Source organism: Protopterus annectens, chromosome 5.part0, assembly GCF_019279795.1.
Source record: "Protopterus annectens isolate FY-2018-M chromosome 5.part0, PAN1.0, whole genome shotgun sequence".
Taxonomy (NCBI): domain Eukaryota; kingdom Metazoa; phylum Chordata; order Ceratodontiformes; family Protopteridae; genus Protopterus; species Protopterus annectens.
The window spans coordinates 170,405,741-170,425,314 of NC_056735.1; the positions used below are offsets into that span (position 1 = coordinate 170,405,741).

At 42.5% G+C, this 19,574-nt stretch overlaps 1 protein-coding gene across 1 annotated transcript in view; it reads right to left on the reverse strand.

The window, feature by feature from the left end:
- MED17 (mediator complex subunit 17) overlaps positions 1-19,574 on the reverse strand; it is a 717,849-nt gene that overhangs the window by 328,494 nt on the left and 369,781 nt on the right. The window lies entirely within an intron of this gene.

Sequence of the window (19,574 nt, forward strand, 5' to 3'; positions counted from 1 at the left end):
CATTGTTTACTGTTTGTAACAATGCTGTCATTTTATTGGCTCTCCGGCTGGTATTAGCAGGATGACTGGTCTGTGAACGTTTTGCACATCTGTTACTTTTAATGAGTACTTTTTATTTTGTGACTTAGTACTCATTATAGGAAACTCAGTTATTTATTTATTCTATATATGTTTTGGACAGACTTCTCAGGTAACAATACGTTTTTAGTTGGAGTATTTCATTTGCATCGATAATACTACAGTTGTGATTAATTTTTAAAAAGTTGTGTACTTTGTTGTTTTTTATTTGCTATTTATTCTATTTGTCAATTAAACAACTTGGTTGGCTGTTTGTTCTCCAGTCCTTCATTGGCAGAGTTTCTGACGTGAGTTATGACATTGGCTGACTGTCCTATTGGTTCATACACATATTTAAACAATTTGACTGACTGTTCGCCTCCTAGTCCTTTACTGGTAAAGATCTCGATTTGAGTTATGACATTGGCTCTCAACCTGATTGGTCTATTCTTGGATTTAAACAACTTGATTGGTTGTTTGCATTCCATGCCATACTTACTCAGATTAGACCTAGTTTTTACCATTGTTCATTGTTTGTTACAATGCTGTTATCTTATTGGCTTTTTGTCTGGTATTAGCCTAATGATTGGTCTGTGAACTTTCTTCACATTTGTTACTCTTAATGATTATTTTACTAATTTTTGTGATTTAGAGGTTATTATAGGAAACATATAGTTATTTATTCATTCTATATATATTTTTTGGACACACATTTTTCTAAGCATCAATGGTAAGTTCTTAGTTGGAGCATTTCATCTATATGCATAATACTACGGGTTAAATGACTATTTTTAATTGGTTAAGTACTCCACTCCAGCACTTTTATTGGTCAGAATTTTAATATGTTTTTATTGGTTGATACTTACTACAGACAAATGTGACTGGACAGGATTTATATAAATATTTCTTGCTTGTTCAGACATTTTTGAATCTGAAGAAGGGTGGAAGCCACCTGAAAGCACTCATTCTTTTTTTATATTCTTCAATAAAATTGTTTTATGACTACAGCCGTGGTGACTGCACTGGTATATCTTTGGGACTAAAATAAAAAAAATAGCCTGGACAGAAGGTCATAAAGTCATCAGCATGCAAAATGTGAATGAGCGAAAGGTCAGATATGTCACGGTGGGGGGGGGGGACAAGAAGACATTTAAAGCTCACTAAGGAACTAGAATACAGATGTTATAACAAGGTCTAAATGATACCAATCATTGTTATATAACAAGTTTAAGAGAGGATGTTCTCTTGAGGCCTTTCTGAATTTCAATCTCACAGCAAGAGCAGAGAAGATAACTTAAAAGTATATAGTGCAGAAGAAGGCAGAGTCATATCTTTTACCATATACCAACTGAGCTAAATGCAGTGATTCTGGTCAGAGGTGATGGGATACATATTTCATTTTATTAAGGGCTGTAAGGCAGAGCATCTTTCAGGATTGTATAGATGGTATGGGTTTACTGCAATGCTTTTTATTTTAACATAAGCAGACTGAGTTAAATGAAGGCATTCAAGTCACAGATGATGAAAGAATACATAATGATTTATAAATGGCCATAAAGCAGTGCACCCAATAGGTCTGTAAAGGATGATGAGGAAAAGAGGCTCATTAAATTCAAGACAGCATAACAAACACAGAGATATGCAGTGATGGTATGAATAAAGACAGTTGACAGCAAATTTGTTCATGTGGTTATAAGACTGTTACAACTCTAAATGCTGACTGGCTGGAAGGTTAGTGAAGACACTAGTTACAAAAGGTAAATGGATCAATAACTACATCCTAGCCGAGAAGCACCTTGCTTGGTCAGTAAGAAGAGAGATAGATCTATGTAAAATTCTAAGTTCTTCATTCATGCTGGTATCGTTCTGACATGCTCAAAGATTCCACAGCACCTATCGAAAAGAGTACCAGAAGTTCCCCAATACCCAGCCTAAATTTCTCCTAGGAGTATAAATACTCCTCTGTCTCCCCTGAAGAGGGGCTACTAGTCTAGTGGGACAAACTCGGTCAACAAAGAGTAAATGAAAATAAAATTAGATAAATAAAAATGCTGATGAGTTTTAACTCTCAGTCAACAGTGCCTACCAATCTGATGATGATGATTTCAAGTGAACTTTTATCTTTTGTCAGCATTTGGAAATCACACGCAGTTCAGGGTGTGATGTCAGTTGTGAAAGGCATGTTTTTGTTTCTGTACAGCTTAAAAGGAGGTCAGATGATTCTGGCAAAAAGAGTTAGATGTAACAAAATTGCACTGAGGCCGAGAAGTTATTTACCTGAGTGAAGAAGCACAGCAAAGCAGCATAAAATCATCTGCATACCAGACCACTTTGGACTGACCACACCTGAGGGACATGTTCATTGCAAATACAGTAAAAAAGAAAAAGCCCAATCACACAGCCCAGTGAGACTCTGGCTTTAACAAATCCTGAATGCAAAACAACCTCATTCCTTCAGACTGCTTGTATAGATCCAAAAAGACAGCTCTTAAACCAGTTTACAAACTGCAGAGTAAGGTCACTGTGCTCTAGCTGACAGCATCATAAGTCATGTTCAACACTCTCTAAGACTACTGAGAGATCTAAAAAAATAAATAAACAACATACCAACTTCCTTAAACTGGGTTTGAACTTGACACAAGCAGAGAATTCAAGGACAGATTCAGTACCATGTCCAGATAAAAAGTTGTGCTGGGTTGAGGTTAACATCTTACTTGCCACAATAACATTGATTAGTATGACCATGACTACCATAAAAGTAAAAAGGCAAATAGTCTATTAAAAAGTAGTAAAGCATTGACACAGATTGGCTAAAACAAAAAAAATGTAACTAATATATTTGATTGCAACTGGTCAAATCTTAAAATTGTTATTAATCAGATGCCTGTGAATGCAACGCTCAAGTTTTTTTTTTTAACAGTGGACAGTAGGGCACCTGACCTCTAGAGAAGGACCATATTTGTGTAAGGGAACTAAAGTGGTGGATTTTCGGGGTACTGCACATAGGACTATTTGATGGAATGACTTACAGGTATGGAAACTGGATTAATCTACAACTTCTGAAGATAATTTAGAACACTATGGTAAGAGATTATTAGAAGTTACTAAGTTAGCTTTTATACTAGAAAGAAGCTATTAAACCACGGAAATGAATATTACTAAAAACTGGAGTTCGGGGAGTATGAAATTGATGAACAGACATTGTTACTACATTTCTGGATTGCAGCAGTCTGTTGGCTTATACTAAGTACGGATCATTAAAAAGTACAGTTGTGTACACTTACCATAAATGTAGATGTTCGAGTGTATTCACTGTTGCAGTCATCACATTTTGGTTATCTGCTTGCAGTAGCCCTCAGTTGGCCTGATTATCAAAGTCTTGGGCCCTGCGTCAGTTGCTGTCTCATCTTCCGTGACGTCAGGTAGTCAGGGGTATAAAGCATGCAGCTAAAGCCATTAAATCAGTTTTTCTTGCCTCAAATGTCAGGTGCCTCCCTTAATGGGAAGCAATTAAATATATACATATATACAAGGTTATACCTCCAACAAAAAAGCAAATACACCAAAAAGCTTTTAACTATAGTAAAGCAGAAAAGAGGTACAGCCAAAGGAAGTCAGGGGGCTGGAGGGAGGGTAACCAGGACTGCAACAGTGAATACACTCGAACATCTACAATGATGGTAAGTGTACACAACTGTACTGTGTTCTTCGTGTTTCACTGTTGCAGTCATCACATTTGGGTAGATTCCCAAAGCTAAGGATGGGGGGGAGGAATTTAGATAGCATTAGGACCAGCTATAAGGCCCTGCAGGACTGCAGTGGGAAAGTCAGCTCTGGATTTAGAGAAAAATGGCAAATGGTAATGCTTGGTGAAAGTATGCACAGAACTCCAGGTAGCAGCTTCTAGGATGTCTCTGGTATGGACCCCTCTGAGAAAGGCTGTAGAGGTACATGCAGCCCTGGTTGAATGGGGTCGTATCCCCTGTGGGATAGGTTTTCCATGGTGCTTATAGCAGAAATGAATGCAATGGCCTATCCATTTGGAAATGGTTTGCTGTGAAACAGCCTTCCCCTCTGCCCCTGTAGCAAATGCCACCAGCAGTTGTTCTGATTTCCTTGGAGGTTTAGTCCTGTCCAAGTAAAATCTAAGTTGTCTGTGCACATCTAAGGAGTGCAGTATATCCGTTCCCCTTTGTTCTGTGGATTAGGAAATAAGGCTGGCAAGTAAATGGACTGATTAAGAGCCACACTGGATACTACCTTGGGCATGAAAGAGGGATTTGTCCTGAGGGACACCCTGTCCGCATGAAAGATGATGAAAGACTCCACTGCCATAAGGGCCTGTAATGCAGACACCCTTCTTGCTGAAGTGATTGCTAAAAGGAAAACTGTTTTTCAAGAAAGACATTTTAACTCTGCAGTTGCAGCTGGCTCAAAAGGAGGAAGAGTGAGTTTTTTTAATACAAAATTAAGGTCCCAGGCTGGAGTTGGGGCTCTCCTGGGTGGTCTTAAATTTTTGGTCCCTCTGAGGAACTGCTTGAGCAGTGGGTGAGAAAAGAGGGGTGGTTCTGTGTTGTAATGAGCTGAAATGGCTGAGACATGAATATTGATGGAGGAAAAGGAAAGGCCCTTGTGAAGCATCTCAGTTAAGTATTGAAGAATCTGAGGTAAATTGGGCACTGCTGTGGCCATCCATGGAGTTTGATTCCAAGCACAGAATCTTTTCCACTTTTCAGCATAAGATTTTCTAGTACTAGGCCTCCTTGCCTCCAAAATGACATCCAACACTTGTTTACTGAGGGGATGGTAACGGAGAGTTTAGGTAATTAGCCAGGCTGCCAGGTTCAGGGTTTGAAGCTGGGGGTCCAGAATCTGGCTCTCCTGCTGAGACAGCAGGGTAGGGGTCTGCGGTAGGTGCCATGGGGCCAGCTGTAACACACACTGCGCAAGAGGGGGTACCAGTGTTTGCATGGTCAGTCTGGTGCAATCAGTATTATCCTGGGGTTGTCCTGTTTGATCTTTAGTAGTACTTTGGAGAGGAGAGGCAAAAGAGGAAAGGCATAAACCGATAGATTTTTCCAGCTGAAGGACACAACATTCACTTTCCAAGCTTGTTTGTGGGGAGTCCTTGTGCAGAATTTGTCCAATTGGTAGTTCTGGGGGGAGGCAAACAGGTCTATATCCAGGATCCCTCATTTGTTGATCAACATGTTGAAAATCTTTGGTGCCAGTTTCCACTTGTGTGGGTCCATGAGATTTCTGCTTAGTTTGTCTGCCAATGTATTTAGGAATTGAGCCTGTAGATGCACTTGGTAGCTCAAGGCTGTGTTCCACAGAGCCATGGCTAGTCTGCAGAGGGAGTAAGAATGGATACCCCCCTGCTTGTTTATGTACCACATAACAGTGGTGTTGTCCGTCTTTACCATTAATTGTCCTAGAAGAATGTGGTCCTTGAAGGCTGTTAAGAGTATTCTGTACAGCTAGCATTTCTTTTTTATTGATACGCAGGTGCATTTGACTTGGGTTCCATTTGCCCTGAACGCACTTCCCTGCCAGGTGAGCCCCCCATGCATAGTCTGATGTGTCTGCTGTTAGGGTTTGGGCGGTAGGGGGTAAAGTGAATGGTAGTCTCTTGTTTTGGTGGCAGGCCTCTTGCCACCAAAGGAATTCTAACCTTAGGCAAGGTATGGATCATTGCTTCTAGATCCTGAGAATGTTGACACCATAGGCTTTTTAGATACCATTGTAGTTTCCTCATATGCAGTCTTGCATATGGAATTAATAGAATGCACAAGGCCATGAACCCCAAGGCTTGCAGTATTTGCCTTGCAGATAGCAGGGTTTTTGTGGCCACTAGTTTGAAGTAAGTTGTCAAATGAATTTGTTTCTCTGGCGTGAGAAACACCATCTGGGAAGTTGTGTTCAAGCTTGCTCCCAGGAATATAATTTGTTGACAGGGTACCAGCTGTGATTTATTTTCGTTTATGGTGTACCCTAGACAAGTTAACACTTTTTGTACAAATGCCAGATGATTCAGAAGTATGTCCTGGCTTTCTGCCTGAATTAGACAATCGTCCAGGTATGGGTATATTTGAATATTTCTTTGCCTGCAAAATGCAATGACTGGAGCTAGACACTTTGTGAATACCCTGGGCGCAGTAGATAAGCCAAAGGGCAGTGCAGAGAACTGACAGTGCATGTAGCCTGCTTTGAAGCGTAGGTATTTTCTGCAAGATTCCCTGATTGGGATGTGCAGGTAGGCTTCCTTTAAATCCAGTGTTGCCAACCAGGCATCTTTGCCTATCATAGGAAGCAACTGGTGAAGAGTTAGCATCTTGAATTTTGGAATCACCAAAAAGGTGTTTAAGATAGACTGGTCCAGGATAGGACGCCATGAGTTGCCTTTTCTGGGTACCAGGAAAACTCGTGAGTAGAAACCTAGTCCCTTTTCCTCTTCTGGTACAGTCTGAATAGCCTTTAATCTTAAGAGAGAGAATACTTGCTTTTGAGCCTCTGCCCACTGATTTGGGGGTAGATTTGGCCAACCATTTGGGGTTTGTAAAGTGTGGAAGAGAAATCTGTATCCTTGGGAAACTATGTTTAAAACCCATTTGTCCTGGGTAATGAGTTCCCAGTTTTTTGCTTGCAGAGCAATCTTTCCCCCTAAAGGAGAAGTCAGTTGAGAAGTGCTTGGAAGTTTTAAAGTTAAGTCATTGAGGCAGCTTACCATAGGGGGGAATCTTACTACTCCCCGATTTGGAAGTGGGAGCCCCCCCCACTGCTTAGTCCTGTGTGTACCCTGGGACTGAAGCCTGGGTGTTCTGCTGGGTCTGGGTTTGAACTGAGAAGGCCTGGAAGAGGCAGGAAAGGACTAATTTTTTGAGGGCCAATGCCTACTAAATCTAGGAGGTTGCACTTGTAAGAAATCTTTAACAGTTTGCATAGATTTAGCTTTTCCCTCCATCTTTTTAAGAACTTCTTCTGCTTTGTCACCAAACAGGCGGTCCTGATTTAAGGGAGCATCCAGCAATTTATTTCTAACATGATCTGGCAAAGATTGCTACTTAAGCCAAGCATGCCTTCTAAGTACAGACCCAGTGACAGCAGTCCTGCAAGATGCCTCTAGTGAATCAAAACCACATTGCAAAGTATGTTTTCCAACCTGTTCAGCAGAATGCATTAAATCCTGTAAATCCCTATTTTCAGCACAATCAGGAATCAACATCATTTTCTGTTTAAGCAATTCAATAATATGCTGCTGATACTTTAACATATGAAACTGGCAATTTAAGGCCCTGATGGCCAAGGTTGCAAAGGTGTATACCTTCTTACCCCATCTATCCAGGGCCCTGAAATCTCTATCAGAGGGGGTAGGATTTTTGGCAGTAGTAGCGTTAATGCCCTTGGGTCCCTGTGAAATGGTCTCAGGATCAACAGTAGGATTTTTAAAAAGAAACTTGTGAGAATCAGGAAAGTACAGTTTTGTACCTACCATAAATGTAGATGTTCGAGTGTACACCCTGCTGCAGTCATCACACTTGGGTTATCCTGTCGTCAGGCAGTCCCGCAGTCAGCCAGAATTCCAAAGTCTTGGTCCGGCGTCGGTTGCTGTCGCTTCTTCCCTGACGTCAGTGTGCCAGGGGTATATATATATAATGCATCCGACGCCATCTTCTTCAGTTTTTCTTGCCCCAGATGTCAGGTGCCCCCAAAAAGGTGGTCAGTAATTAGTACCAAATAAAGTAATTTTTTTGCACAAACACAAAATCCCTCCAGCTATAAGCAAATACATCAGGAAGGTATTGTATAGATTTAGCCAGTTAGATCAGAGGGGAAGGAGGGAGGGTAACCTGGACTGCAGCAGGGTGTACACTCGAACATCTACATTTATGGTAGGTACAAAACTGTACTATGTTCATCGTGTTACCCTGCTGCAGTCATCACACTTGGGTAGAATCCCAAAGCTACGGATGGGTGTAGGAGTTACAGAGGGTTTGAGGAGGCTAGAAGGCCCTGCAGAACTGCAGTGGCGAAGCCAGCCCTAGTCTTAGAGTAAAGTGGTAAGTGACAGTGTTTGGTAAAAGTGTGTACTGAACTCAAAGTTGCAGCTTCCAAAATCTCCTAGGTTGGTACCCCCCTGAGGAAGGCTGTAGAATTAGCTGTTGCCCTGGTAGAGTGGGGCCTAATGGTAGCAGGAACTGGTTTTCCATAATGGGTATAGCAAAAACGAATGCAATGTCCTATCCATTTGGAAATGGTTTGTTTTGATATAGCCTTCCCTTCTGAAGCTGTAGCATAGGATACAAAGAGCTGGTCAGATTTTCTGAAAGCCTTAGTTTTATCCAAGTAGTAGCGAAGTTGCCTGTGAATGTCCAAGGAATGCAGGAGTCTTTCTCCTTTGTTCTGTGGGTTTGGGAAGAAGGTGGGTAAGTGAATGGTTTGATTTAAAGACACACTGGAAACCACCTTAGGCATGAAGGAAGGATTAGTTCATAGAGAAACTCTGTCTTGATGGAAAATGAGGAAAGGTTCCACTGCCATTAGTGCCTGCAGCTCTGAGACTCTTCTAGCTGAAGTTATTGCTAGCAGCAGGGCAGTCTTCCATGATAGGAACTGTAGATCTGCAGAGAAAGCTGGTTCAAAGGGAGGTAGCGTAAGATTTTCCAGAACAAAATTGAGGTCCCATGTTGGTGTAGGTGCTCTCCTGGGGGGCCTAATGTTTTTTGCCCCTCTGAGGAACTGCCTTAGAAGTGGATGCGAAAATAAGGGTGGTTCTGTGTTGTAGTGGGCTGAAATAGCTGATGCATGGATTTTAATGGAAGAAAAAGAAAGTCCTTTGTGCAACATCTCAGTTAAATACTGTAGAATCTGAGGCAGGTGAGGCTGAAGTGTGTTTTGGCCTTTAGTTTGGTTCCACGCACAAAACCTTTTCCATTTGTCTGCATAGGCCTTCCTGGTGCTGGGCCTCCTAGCTTCCAGAATAACATCCATAACTGCTTGGGAAAGAGGAGCTGGCTGGATGTTTAGGTGATTTTCCATGCAGCCAGATTTAAGGTTTTTAACTGGCTGTGAAGAATCTGATTGTTTTGCTGTGTGAGCAAATGGGCAGTTTGTAGTAAAATCCAAGGTGGGCCCTGGGCCATATTCCTCAATAGTGGGTACCAGTGCTGGCGTGGCCAGTCTGGGGCTATGAGTATCAGTCATGGTCTCACCTTTCTGACTTTCAAAAGCACCTTTGTGAGGAGAGGCAATGGAGGGAAGGCATATACTGTCAGGTTTTTCCAGCTGAATGAGAGTGCGTCCACTTTCCAAGTTTGATGGTGAAGTGTCCTTGTACAAAATTTTGTTAGTTGATAGTTTTGAGGACTGGCAAACAGGTCTATGTCTGGAAGGCCCCATTTTTGAGTTATCATTGCAAATACTTGTGGATCCAGTTTCCACTTGTGGGGATCCATGATGTTTCTGCTGAGGTCGTCTGCCAATGTGTTCTTTTGTCCTGGCAGGAATTGAGCTTGTAAGTGAACTTGGTAAGCCAGAGCTGTGTTCCACAAGGTCACTGCTTGCTTGCATAGAGGGTAGGAGTGTGTACCCCCTTGTTTGTTTATGTACCACATTACTGTGGTGTTGTCCATCCTTATTGTAAGTTGTCCTGGATGTAATAGATTCTTGAAGGCTGTCAGAGCATTCTGTACAGCTAGCATCTCTTTTTGATTGATGTGCAGATTGATTTGATCTGCAGACCATACGCCTTGAACGCACTGTCCTGCCATGTGTGCCCCCCAGGCGTAGTCCGATGCATCTGTTGTCATAGTTTGCCTGGCTGGGGGCAAGGTGAAAGGCTGACCCTTGTTGAGGTGACATGCCAGTGACCACCATAAAAACTCCTGTTGTAGGCAGGGAATGAGAGATATCATTGTGTCCAAGCTGTGGCTGTGTTGAGACCATAGGCTTTTTAGGTACCACTGTAATTTCCTCATATGCAGCTATGCAAATGGTATTAGTAGTATGCAAGATGCCATGAAGTCCAAGGCCTGCAGAATTTTTCTTGCAGGTAGTTGGGTCTTTGCTGCCATTGTTTTGAAATATTGAGTCAGTTGTAGTTGTTTGTCGGCGTCAGATAAGCCTTCTGGGCCATTGTATTCAAGCTGGCACCCAGGAATGTCATATTTTGTGAGGGTACTAGTTTTGATCTCTTTTTGTTTACTGTGTACCCCAGGCAACTTAGAAGATGTTTTACAAAAGCCAGATGCTGTAAGAGGATGTCCTTGCTTTCTGCTTGGATGAGGCAGTCGTCCAGGTATGGGTATATTTGAATTCCTCTTTGTCTGCAGTATGCAATTACTGGTGCCAGGCATTTTGTGAAGACCCTGGGTGCAGTAGATAAGCCAAAGGGCAGTGCAGAGAATTGGTAATGGGTTGAACCTGCAATGAAACGGAGGTATCTTCTGCAACTTTGTCTGATAGGGACATGCAGGTATGCCTCCTTGAGGTCCAACGTTACTAGCCATGCTTTCTTGCCCAACATGGGAAGAAGCTGCTGTAGTGTTAGCATCTTGAATTTGGGTACTTGTAAGAAGGTGTTTAGAATTGAAAGGTCCAGAATTGGTCTCCAGGCATTGTCCTTTCTGGGAACTAGAAAGAGTCTTGAGTAAAATCCTTGACCTTGCTCTTGAGTAGGTACCAGTTGAATGGCTCTCATGTCCATGAGAGCTGTAATTTGTTTTTGTGCCTCTGCCCATTGATTTTGTGGCAGGCTTGGAATTCCTCTTTTCATTGGCAAGGTGTGAAAATGGAAACTGTATCCTCGTGAAATTATGTCTAGGACCCATTTGTCCTTTGTGACAATGTGCCAGTTGTCTGAAAAAAGTGCGAGTTTTCCTCCCAAGGGGGCTGCCAAGAGAGTGTTGCTTGGCCAGATGAGGTGCAAGTCATTGAGTTTGCCTTCTGGTAGTTTGGGACCTGTCTTCTCCTCCCTTCTGTGCTGCAGTGCCCCATTGTCGAGGTTTGTACTGGGCTTGTGGTTGTCCTCTGCCTCTTGGACGTCTGTATTTACCCCTCTGTGGCCTGTCAGTAGCTGGAAAGGACCAATTTTTTGTTGGCCAATTTCTGCTGATGCTCAAAATGGCTGAACCTGTAGAAAATCTTTGAATGTCTGCATAGATTTTGCCTTATCCTCCATTTTCTTTAAGACTTCTTCTGCTTTACCTCCAAAAAGAACATCCTGCTGTAAGGGAGCATCTAGAAGCTTTGCTTTAACATGATCAGGCAGAGTTTGTTCCTTTAACCAAGCATGCCTGCGTATAACAGACCCAGTGACAGCTGCTCTGCAGGAAGCCTCCAAAGAATCAAACCCACATTGTAAAGTATGTTTGCCCACCTGTTCAGTTGCATGCAACAGATCCTGCATTTCTTTCAATTCAGACTGTTGAGGGAGTGTGCTCATTTTTTGTTTTAACTGAGACATTAGAAATTGCTGATATTTTAGCATGTGAAACTGGCAATTTAGTGCCCTCATAGCTAGAGTGGCTGAGGTGTAAACCTTTTTCCCCCACCTGTCTAGTGCTCTGGAGTCCCTTTCAGAGGGTACAGGATTTTTAGCCATAGAAGCCTTTGCCCCTCTGGGACCTTGGGAGATAGTCTCTGGATCAGCAACAGGACTTTTGTAAAGAAATTTGTGGGAATCAGGCACTCTATAGTATCTGTCAGGTTTGGCCGGAGCAGGAGGCAGAGAGTCTGGGTTCAAACTGGATTCTAAGTAAACATCATCCACAATGTCTAAAACTGGGGGGGGTGGCAAGTGGTCTGTGCTGGGGGGAGTAAAAGAAACTCTCTGAGCCTTTTCTTTGAGTCAGAGTAGTCCTGACCTTCCCAGTGAAAATGTTCCCTCATAGTCTGTAAAGTTTCCCCAAAGGAGTAGTCTTCAGGGGGAGAAGCTGAGGGAATGGAATCCTCAGCATCAGAATCTTCATAAGGGGAGAAGGAGTAATCTTGGTCCTCTGAGGAGCCTGAGGAAATGGACACTTGTTCAAAGGATGCATAATCTTCCTCTTGTCTAGGCCTTTTGTCAGGAGGGGGTTGGGACGCCCTGATTAAAGAGATCAAATCTTCAGCCATTTTGAGCATGTTTCTTAGGCATGGGGCCTTGAACAGGGAATGAAGTGCAGTCTTTTTAGGTTTAATAGGAGTCTTCGTCTTAGGATACGTTTTAATGGTGAGCGTTGTCTGTCTGAAGACGCCTTCAGAAACCGAAGGTGTTTCTGCAGCACCGACATCTTTTTCAGCAGTGTCGTCGGCAGGGGCTGAACAAAATGGCTGCGTCGGCCTGGTACTTTCCGCCAAAAGTTCCGAAGCGGTCTCGGGTTCCAGATATGCGGTAGTCAGGGGCTGCATCGGAACCTCACTGAAGATCGGTGAACCAGAAACCGGACCAGCTGAGGCATCGGAGTCTGGCTTGGGTCTAGGCTGCCTGTCCTTATCCTTGCGTTTTTTGTGCACGCCAGTAGTCGGTTGCTCCGACGGCATAGTGTAGTTAAATTTTCTACCAAAGTAGTGTTGTGCGAAATCAAAGCGCCTTTTTATAGTACGCTTATTAAACCTAGCACAAAAATGACAACTAGTGACGTCGTGGTCTGGGCCTAGGCAAGGTATGCAGTAAGAATGAAAATCCTTATGAGGTATTTGCTTCCCACAAGAAATACAATTGTTAACTTTTTCTGACATTGGTCTGAGGCAAGAAAAGTTTCCCCAATGGGGTACTTAGCTTTACTGACGACTTCGGTCTGAAATTCGAGTTCGAAAATCTCAGGAGTCGGCCGACCGGCACTTGCGAACTGCTTCTGCTTTGGGCACCACGCGGCAAGAAAGACTGAAGAAGATGGCGTCGGATGCATTATATATACCCCTGGTGCACTGACGTCAGGGAAGAAGCAACAGCAACCGAAGCCAGACCAAGACTTTGGAATTCTGGCCGACTGCGGGACCGCCTGACGACAGGATAACCCAAGTGTGATGACTGCAGCAGGGTAACACGATGAACATCCCTGTAGTATCTATCAGGTTTTCTGGGAGTAGGAGGTAATGAGTCAGGGGCCAAGCAAGATTCCGAAAAGGCATCATCAACAATGTCCAGCACAGGAGGGATAGCTAAAGGCCTGTGTTGGGGCAGGAGTAAGAAATCTATAAGCCTCTTTTTAGAGTCAGAGTAATCTTGGCTTTCCCAGTGAAAATGCTCCCAAAGAGTATGCAAGGTTTCACCAAAAGAAAAATCATCTGGGGGAGAAGCAGAGGGAACAGAGTCCTCTGCATCGGAATCCTCATAGTTAGATAAGGGTAAATCCTGGTCATCAGAGTAGACAGAAATTTCAGAATCCTGGTCAGAAGAATCATATGCAAATTAATTCCTAGATCTCTTAGAGGGGGAGTGTTGGCTTCCCCTGATTAAAGTAATAAGGTCTTCAGCCATTCTTATCATTTGTTTTTTAGGCATAGAGGCCTGACCATGCAGTCTGGGCTTCGGTTTCCTAGGCATGGTTCAAGTTTTAGGCCTAGAAGAAGAAGATGGCATTGGTTTAATATGCAAGTCAGTAAGCCTGAATATACCCTCAGAAGCCGATGCCTGCACAGCGGCTCCGGACCCATCCAAGGTAGAGACATCTGCAGGTTACACAGTTGAAGCATCTAGCCACATACTGGACTCCGAATGGATCTCAGTAGAGGCCTGTGAATCTGAAGTAGCGGGTATCAGGGGCTGCAAAAGCACCTCACTGAGTACTGGTGAACTGGCAACTAGCCTAGGAGAAGCATCGTTGGCAGCTTTGGACCTAGGCGGCCTGTCTCTGTCTTTATCTTTGCGTTTTCTCGGAATATCGGAAGTTGGGTGGCTTACCGAAGACATATCTGGATAATTGAACAGAGTACCAAAATATTTAGAAGCGAAAATGTACTGACGACAAATAGTTTGTGGTTTAAATAAGGCACAAAACCGACAGCAAGGTATGTCGTGGTCAGGGCCTAGGCAAGGAATACAGTACAAATGAAAATCTTTATGAGGTATTTGCTTTCCACAAGAAATACCATTATTGACTTTTACTGATGTCGGTTTAGAGCAAGAAAAAGTTTCCCCAATGGGGTATTTAGCTTTAGTTAAAGACTTCGGTTCTGAAATTCGAAAACTAAAATTTCAGGGTCGGCCGACCGGCACTTGCAAACTGCTTCTGCTTCGGGCACCGCATGGCAAGAAAGACTGATGTAATGGTGTCTGCTGCATACCTGACGTCATGGAAGATGAGACAGCAATTGACGCAGGACCCAAAACTTTGATAATCAGGCCGATTGAGGGCTACTGCAAGTAGATAACCCAAATGTGATACTGCAACAGTGAAACGAGAAGAACATCAGTAAATCATTGAACACATCTGAAATGACCACAGGGATGGTGTTGAGTTCTGGACATGGTCATAATGTCTTACATAGCCTTGCCAGTTTTTAGAGACATGTCTAGATGTATTAAGTATAAGCATCATGCTTTAGCATAGGCATGATCAATCATGGACAACGTTTACATCTGGAGTGATCCAAAGAGGAACACTAGCCTTTGCCTAATTTCTATATATGGGTGATGGTTTGTTTATCATAATTAGAAGGGAATGAATGCATAATCTATAGAATCCAAGTCTAGGTATTTAAGAGTGGGACTCCGTTAACTTGTCAAAGCAAACTTAAATGTAATGATGTCAAAACTAATAGAAGAAAAACAAGAGATGCTAAAATGGACATGCAGAAGCTCTCTTTACAGACATAGTGGTTTAGGTCACACTCTAAATACATATAACATCCCAGCTCTTTCTAGTGCTAAAAAGAAGCAAAAGTAAACAACATGGCCTTGTTGGTCTTCAAAGAAGTGCCAGATTATGTTTTTGAGGTGTATTAGCATCTCTTTCGTTACTGCTTTTCCCAAATTTTGTCTCAGGTAAGTATGTGTCAATGAAAGACTAAGTTATGAGGAAGAAGGGCAGAAACATAATGCAAGCTATAAGATCCCTGACCAATGCGTCACTGATGGCACTGTGCCACACTGACAAACAGAAAACCAATTTCCCTCAAACAACTTCCCAAGGAAAATGGCAGGACTGCAGTGTCATGACTGCTGCTGGTCACCCCAAAAGACATCCCTAAGCAACCCTAATTGCAGTAAGAGCCCCTGAATTTTTTTTAATTGTATTTTTATTGAATATGACAACTACCCAAGATAGTCCAAATAATATATAAACTGTTAAAGTATATACTTTTATTTAACATTTGTTTATCAGGAAAGTCTGACTGAGACAGAGACCATTTTCAGTGGAGGCCCAGAGAGAAACGCTCCAGACATATGTCTTTGGAATGTGGAAGGAAACTGGAGCACCTGGAGGAAACCCACACGAGTGCAGGGAGGACATGCAGACTCCAAACAGAAAGCACCCCATCCAAGAATCAAACCAGAGAACCTCTTGCTGTGAAGTGACAATGCTAACCACTTCACCAATATATGCCAGCCAAGAGAGAAAAAGATGAGATCTCCATGGTTTACTTCTACACCTTGAAACCCTCAAGCAAAAAATAAAAAAGAACACATAATTTTAAGTAAATCACATGTGTAAAACCTTCAAAAGATACATACATTGCATAACATTAATATACCAGGCTGCTGGAAAGTTCATAACTAACTGCATTTCTACACTTCAAAGAGGAAATATGATTATTTTGGTGACTATGTTAGATACAAGCCACAATCGTAGCAATTTAAAAAGAAAATTAGGAAAATAAAATGGAATTCCCATTTCATAGGACAAATTTAAATTATAACTGTTGTCAATAATATGACTAACAAATCTTTGTGCAACAGCATCACATATACTGCCAAATTCCTAGGACCTTGCACCCTTGACAGACCTTAGTTAGACAAATCTACTCCATTTTGCATAGGGTCAATAGACATGATGAAAAATCTTTTGTGGAATCACCCTGTTTCTAAAAGACCTAAAATATAGCCAGTATCTGTTCTATAATTACTGAAAAGTCTGCAAAGAAAAAGGTGAAAGGTACAGTTGTGTAAGTAAGCTTACCAAAAAGCAGATGTTTGAATGAGCACTGTTGCAGTAGCCTTAACTATATGGGTTATATCTTGTGAAGGTTGTAACATCCGACCAGCTTCCAAAGCTTCAGGGCACCATCCATGCACCCAAACTGTCTGGCAGCTTGAGCTGAGCTGACTAAAAGACAAGTTTGGGCCCCAAGTCCTACAGAGCTTTTCCTCCAGCAGAGATAGGGAGGCAGAGCCCTGAAGTGAAAATGTTATGAAGAATATAAAATAAATAACTAAAACCTGGCATAAACAACACATCAAAAAACAAGGGGGTGGATGGCAGAGACTGGCTACTGCAGCGATGATCACTCAAACATCTACGGTTATGGTAAGTTTACGCAAAACAACTGCACAATGTTCATCATATTGATTACTGCTGTACAGCCTTAGCTACAAGGGTAGATTCCTCTAACTACACTTGGGAAGTGAAAGGAGAAGAGTCCAGGAGCCCCTTGCGAATTGTTCTTGCTAAGCCTGATGTAGACCTAAAAGTATGTACCAAGAACCAAGTAGTAGCTTCTATCATACTTCTAGAATCCAACCCTTTCCAAAAAACCATACATAAAGCCAAGGCCCTGACAGAGTGGGCCTTGATCCTGCCTGGAATAATTTTGTTGTGGTGAGTATAACAAACAGCAATAGCCTTAGACAATGATTCGGAAGCTGTTCCTTCTTTCTTAACATCACAAGAAAAGAACAGATCCAAAGATCTGAAAGATTTGGTTCTGTCAAGATAGTAACAGAGTTGTCATTTGACATCCAAGGTATGGAGTATCCTATCTCCACCACTTTTAAGATCAGTAAAGAAAATATGGGGTATGGATAGTATGGATTAAAGTAAAGTAAAGTAAACTTTTTTGGCTAGAGCATGACACCATCTGTCAGTCCTTCTCCCAGCCACAAAAAAAAAGGTGACCAAACAGCCTTTGTCATCACAGCAAGCTTGCAATTTGCCTCAGCCACAGAGGGGTTACATTGCTGTGGCCATTAGCTGTACCTCAGACCACTGATCCTTTACCCTGGATCCCACATGTGTAGTACCTAGCCACTATAGACCAGGGTTTAGCCATGTCCTCTGCAGCTGCTGGGGTCCCCTCTTTGGGAAAGAGAGAGCTACTCTCGTCGGTGCTGGAACAGGGAAGTCTTCTCTGTTTTGTCAGAATGCTGTGCCCATCCCTGGGGAAGCTGCTACTACCACTAATAACCAGTGCCAGGGGCAATTACCACAAGTTTCCTCACACACTGGATTTACTCACAATAACAGGGGTGTCTGATCCATCCCAGCACTAATCAACTTCAACTGACTGCCAGTTCAGAACGTGCTCCTTTAGCTTTTGTCTTAAGAGGTGGCTGAACTTCAGGGTGGGTGGATTCGGCCATGGCACTGTGGGACAACAACTTCAGAAATAGTTTTTGAGATAAATAGAAAGGGAAGACAGACAGCTGTGGAGTATCTTAGGGACAAATGCCTGACAGATATCACACAGAGTATGGTCATGTAGCACCCAAACAAAAGAGGCACTTCTTGTATCTGTCTTTATGGGGAATCTGCCTCCCACACTCACATTTCCCCCTTCCTGGATGACATGAAAACAAACTGCAAGAAGGAAAAAATAAAGGAATTAACCTCAATGGGGCACTTATCTGTAACAGGCCTGGTAGATGAACCAGCCCAGTGAATGGGGTACAGACTGAATTCAGAAATTGCGTTGAGGCTGGCAGCTAGGAAATTCTAAGGATTAGGTGCCCGTATGTCACATATGTACTTTACACCTTCCACGTAGGTCATATGTCTGATGTATGATGCCTGGAAGGTGTAAAGGCTTTGGAATACTGGTCAGACATTGATATATACTGAGGAGGATAGACTAAAATCTAAAGAATACTACAACAGTGATAAGAAAGGACTTCAGCAGTGTCAGTGGTACAACAAGTAGCCCATTTGCCTTTCCTGCAGAAGGCTGTGGGTACTACTCCCACACCAGCTATATGGATTGCCAACATTGCAGTACAACATGGGGCGGGGTGGGTGCTACACTTCTGAGTGTGTCATTCTTCGGATGACGTTAAACAGAGGTCCCTATCTGCTTGAGTAGCTGGTAGCTCAGGGATGTAAAAGATCCCTTGGGATCTACGAGAAGTTCCCCACTGCCCTTACCAAATTTTCCCTAGTGGTATCAATACCACCTCAGGTCTTCCCTGGAAAGCGGCCACTAGCCTGGTGAGATTGACCCAGTCAACAGACGATGGTGGACAGACAGATAGCTAGGCAGACAGACAGATAAATAAAAAGAAGGATAAATAAACAATGTGTGACCCAACTCAAAGGTGTACAACACAGTGACTGATCTGCTCCTGGTCTCTATAATGTCAAGGGACTCAATACCATAGGGTCACAGACCATGAGGGTTAGTGATGTGAAAACCATCTTTGTGACAAAGAAAAATGCCTACTGCACTCAGATTCTCAGTGAAGAACAGACTTAGCTCAGCAATGGGCCACTGCTTACTCCACCAATGCCAGACCAAGATGAACTTCAAAATAGCTCAGTGTCAGGCTATGCGAAACCTGAGGTAAAGCCAGGGACTTAATTGCAGTCACTGACTTCTTTTAACTGGCGGATACTAGAACATGTTGATTTTTGCAAATGGATGAAGAAAAGCAGAAAACAAATTAAACCGGTGGCAGTCTACAAAGGAGAAGTTTATCGACATGAGGAGGTCACTTAAAGTGACACCTACATATCAGATATTACCACCAGGCTAAACTCAACACCTGTCAACAAGCTAGAATCAAAGTATGTGGAAGCCAATATTTGGCCCTAATGAACCCTGACCTTCACTACTGTTCATCTTTGGCCGGTTTCAGACAGGCATTACAAACATATCTATTTGAGATAGCTTTTGATGGTATGGGGTAATAACATGCTGTCCTTGGTATGGCTTTAACTTTTTTTATTAATGTCCTCTATTTTTTAATCTTTTGTTAATGGTGTTTTAGATAAAGCACAAAATAAGCCTGAATCTGAACAAGAACGTGACCCAAGGGGCAGACATGACTAGAGGCAAAGAAGGTCTCCTTTCCCTCTTATTCTTCTCCAGCTTCAACCTTTTTATTTATTTATTTTTTTTGCTTTTTCTTCATTGCTGTGAGCTGAGGAGGAAGATAAATAAGATGCAGCAAAGGTCTCCTGGCCTATACACATTATAACAGTTAGCATTTAAAGTGTTGCCAAGTGTTATGTGAAGACTTAATCAAATGACACCCCTCAGGTACGATTCAGTAAGTTGATTTGTTTGTTAGAGAGGAACTATGTGGTGGTAAAAACGACTTTATTAATAATGAAATGAAAAAAAGTCATACAAATCAAATCTGCTTCACAAGAAAAAAGCAA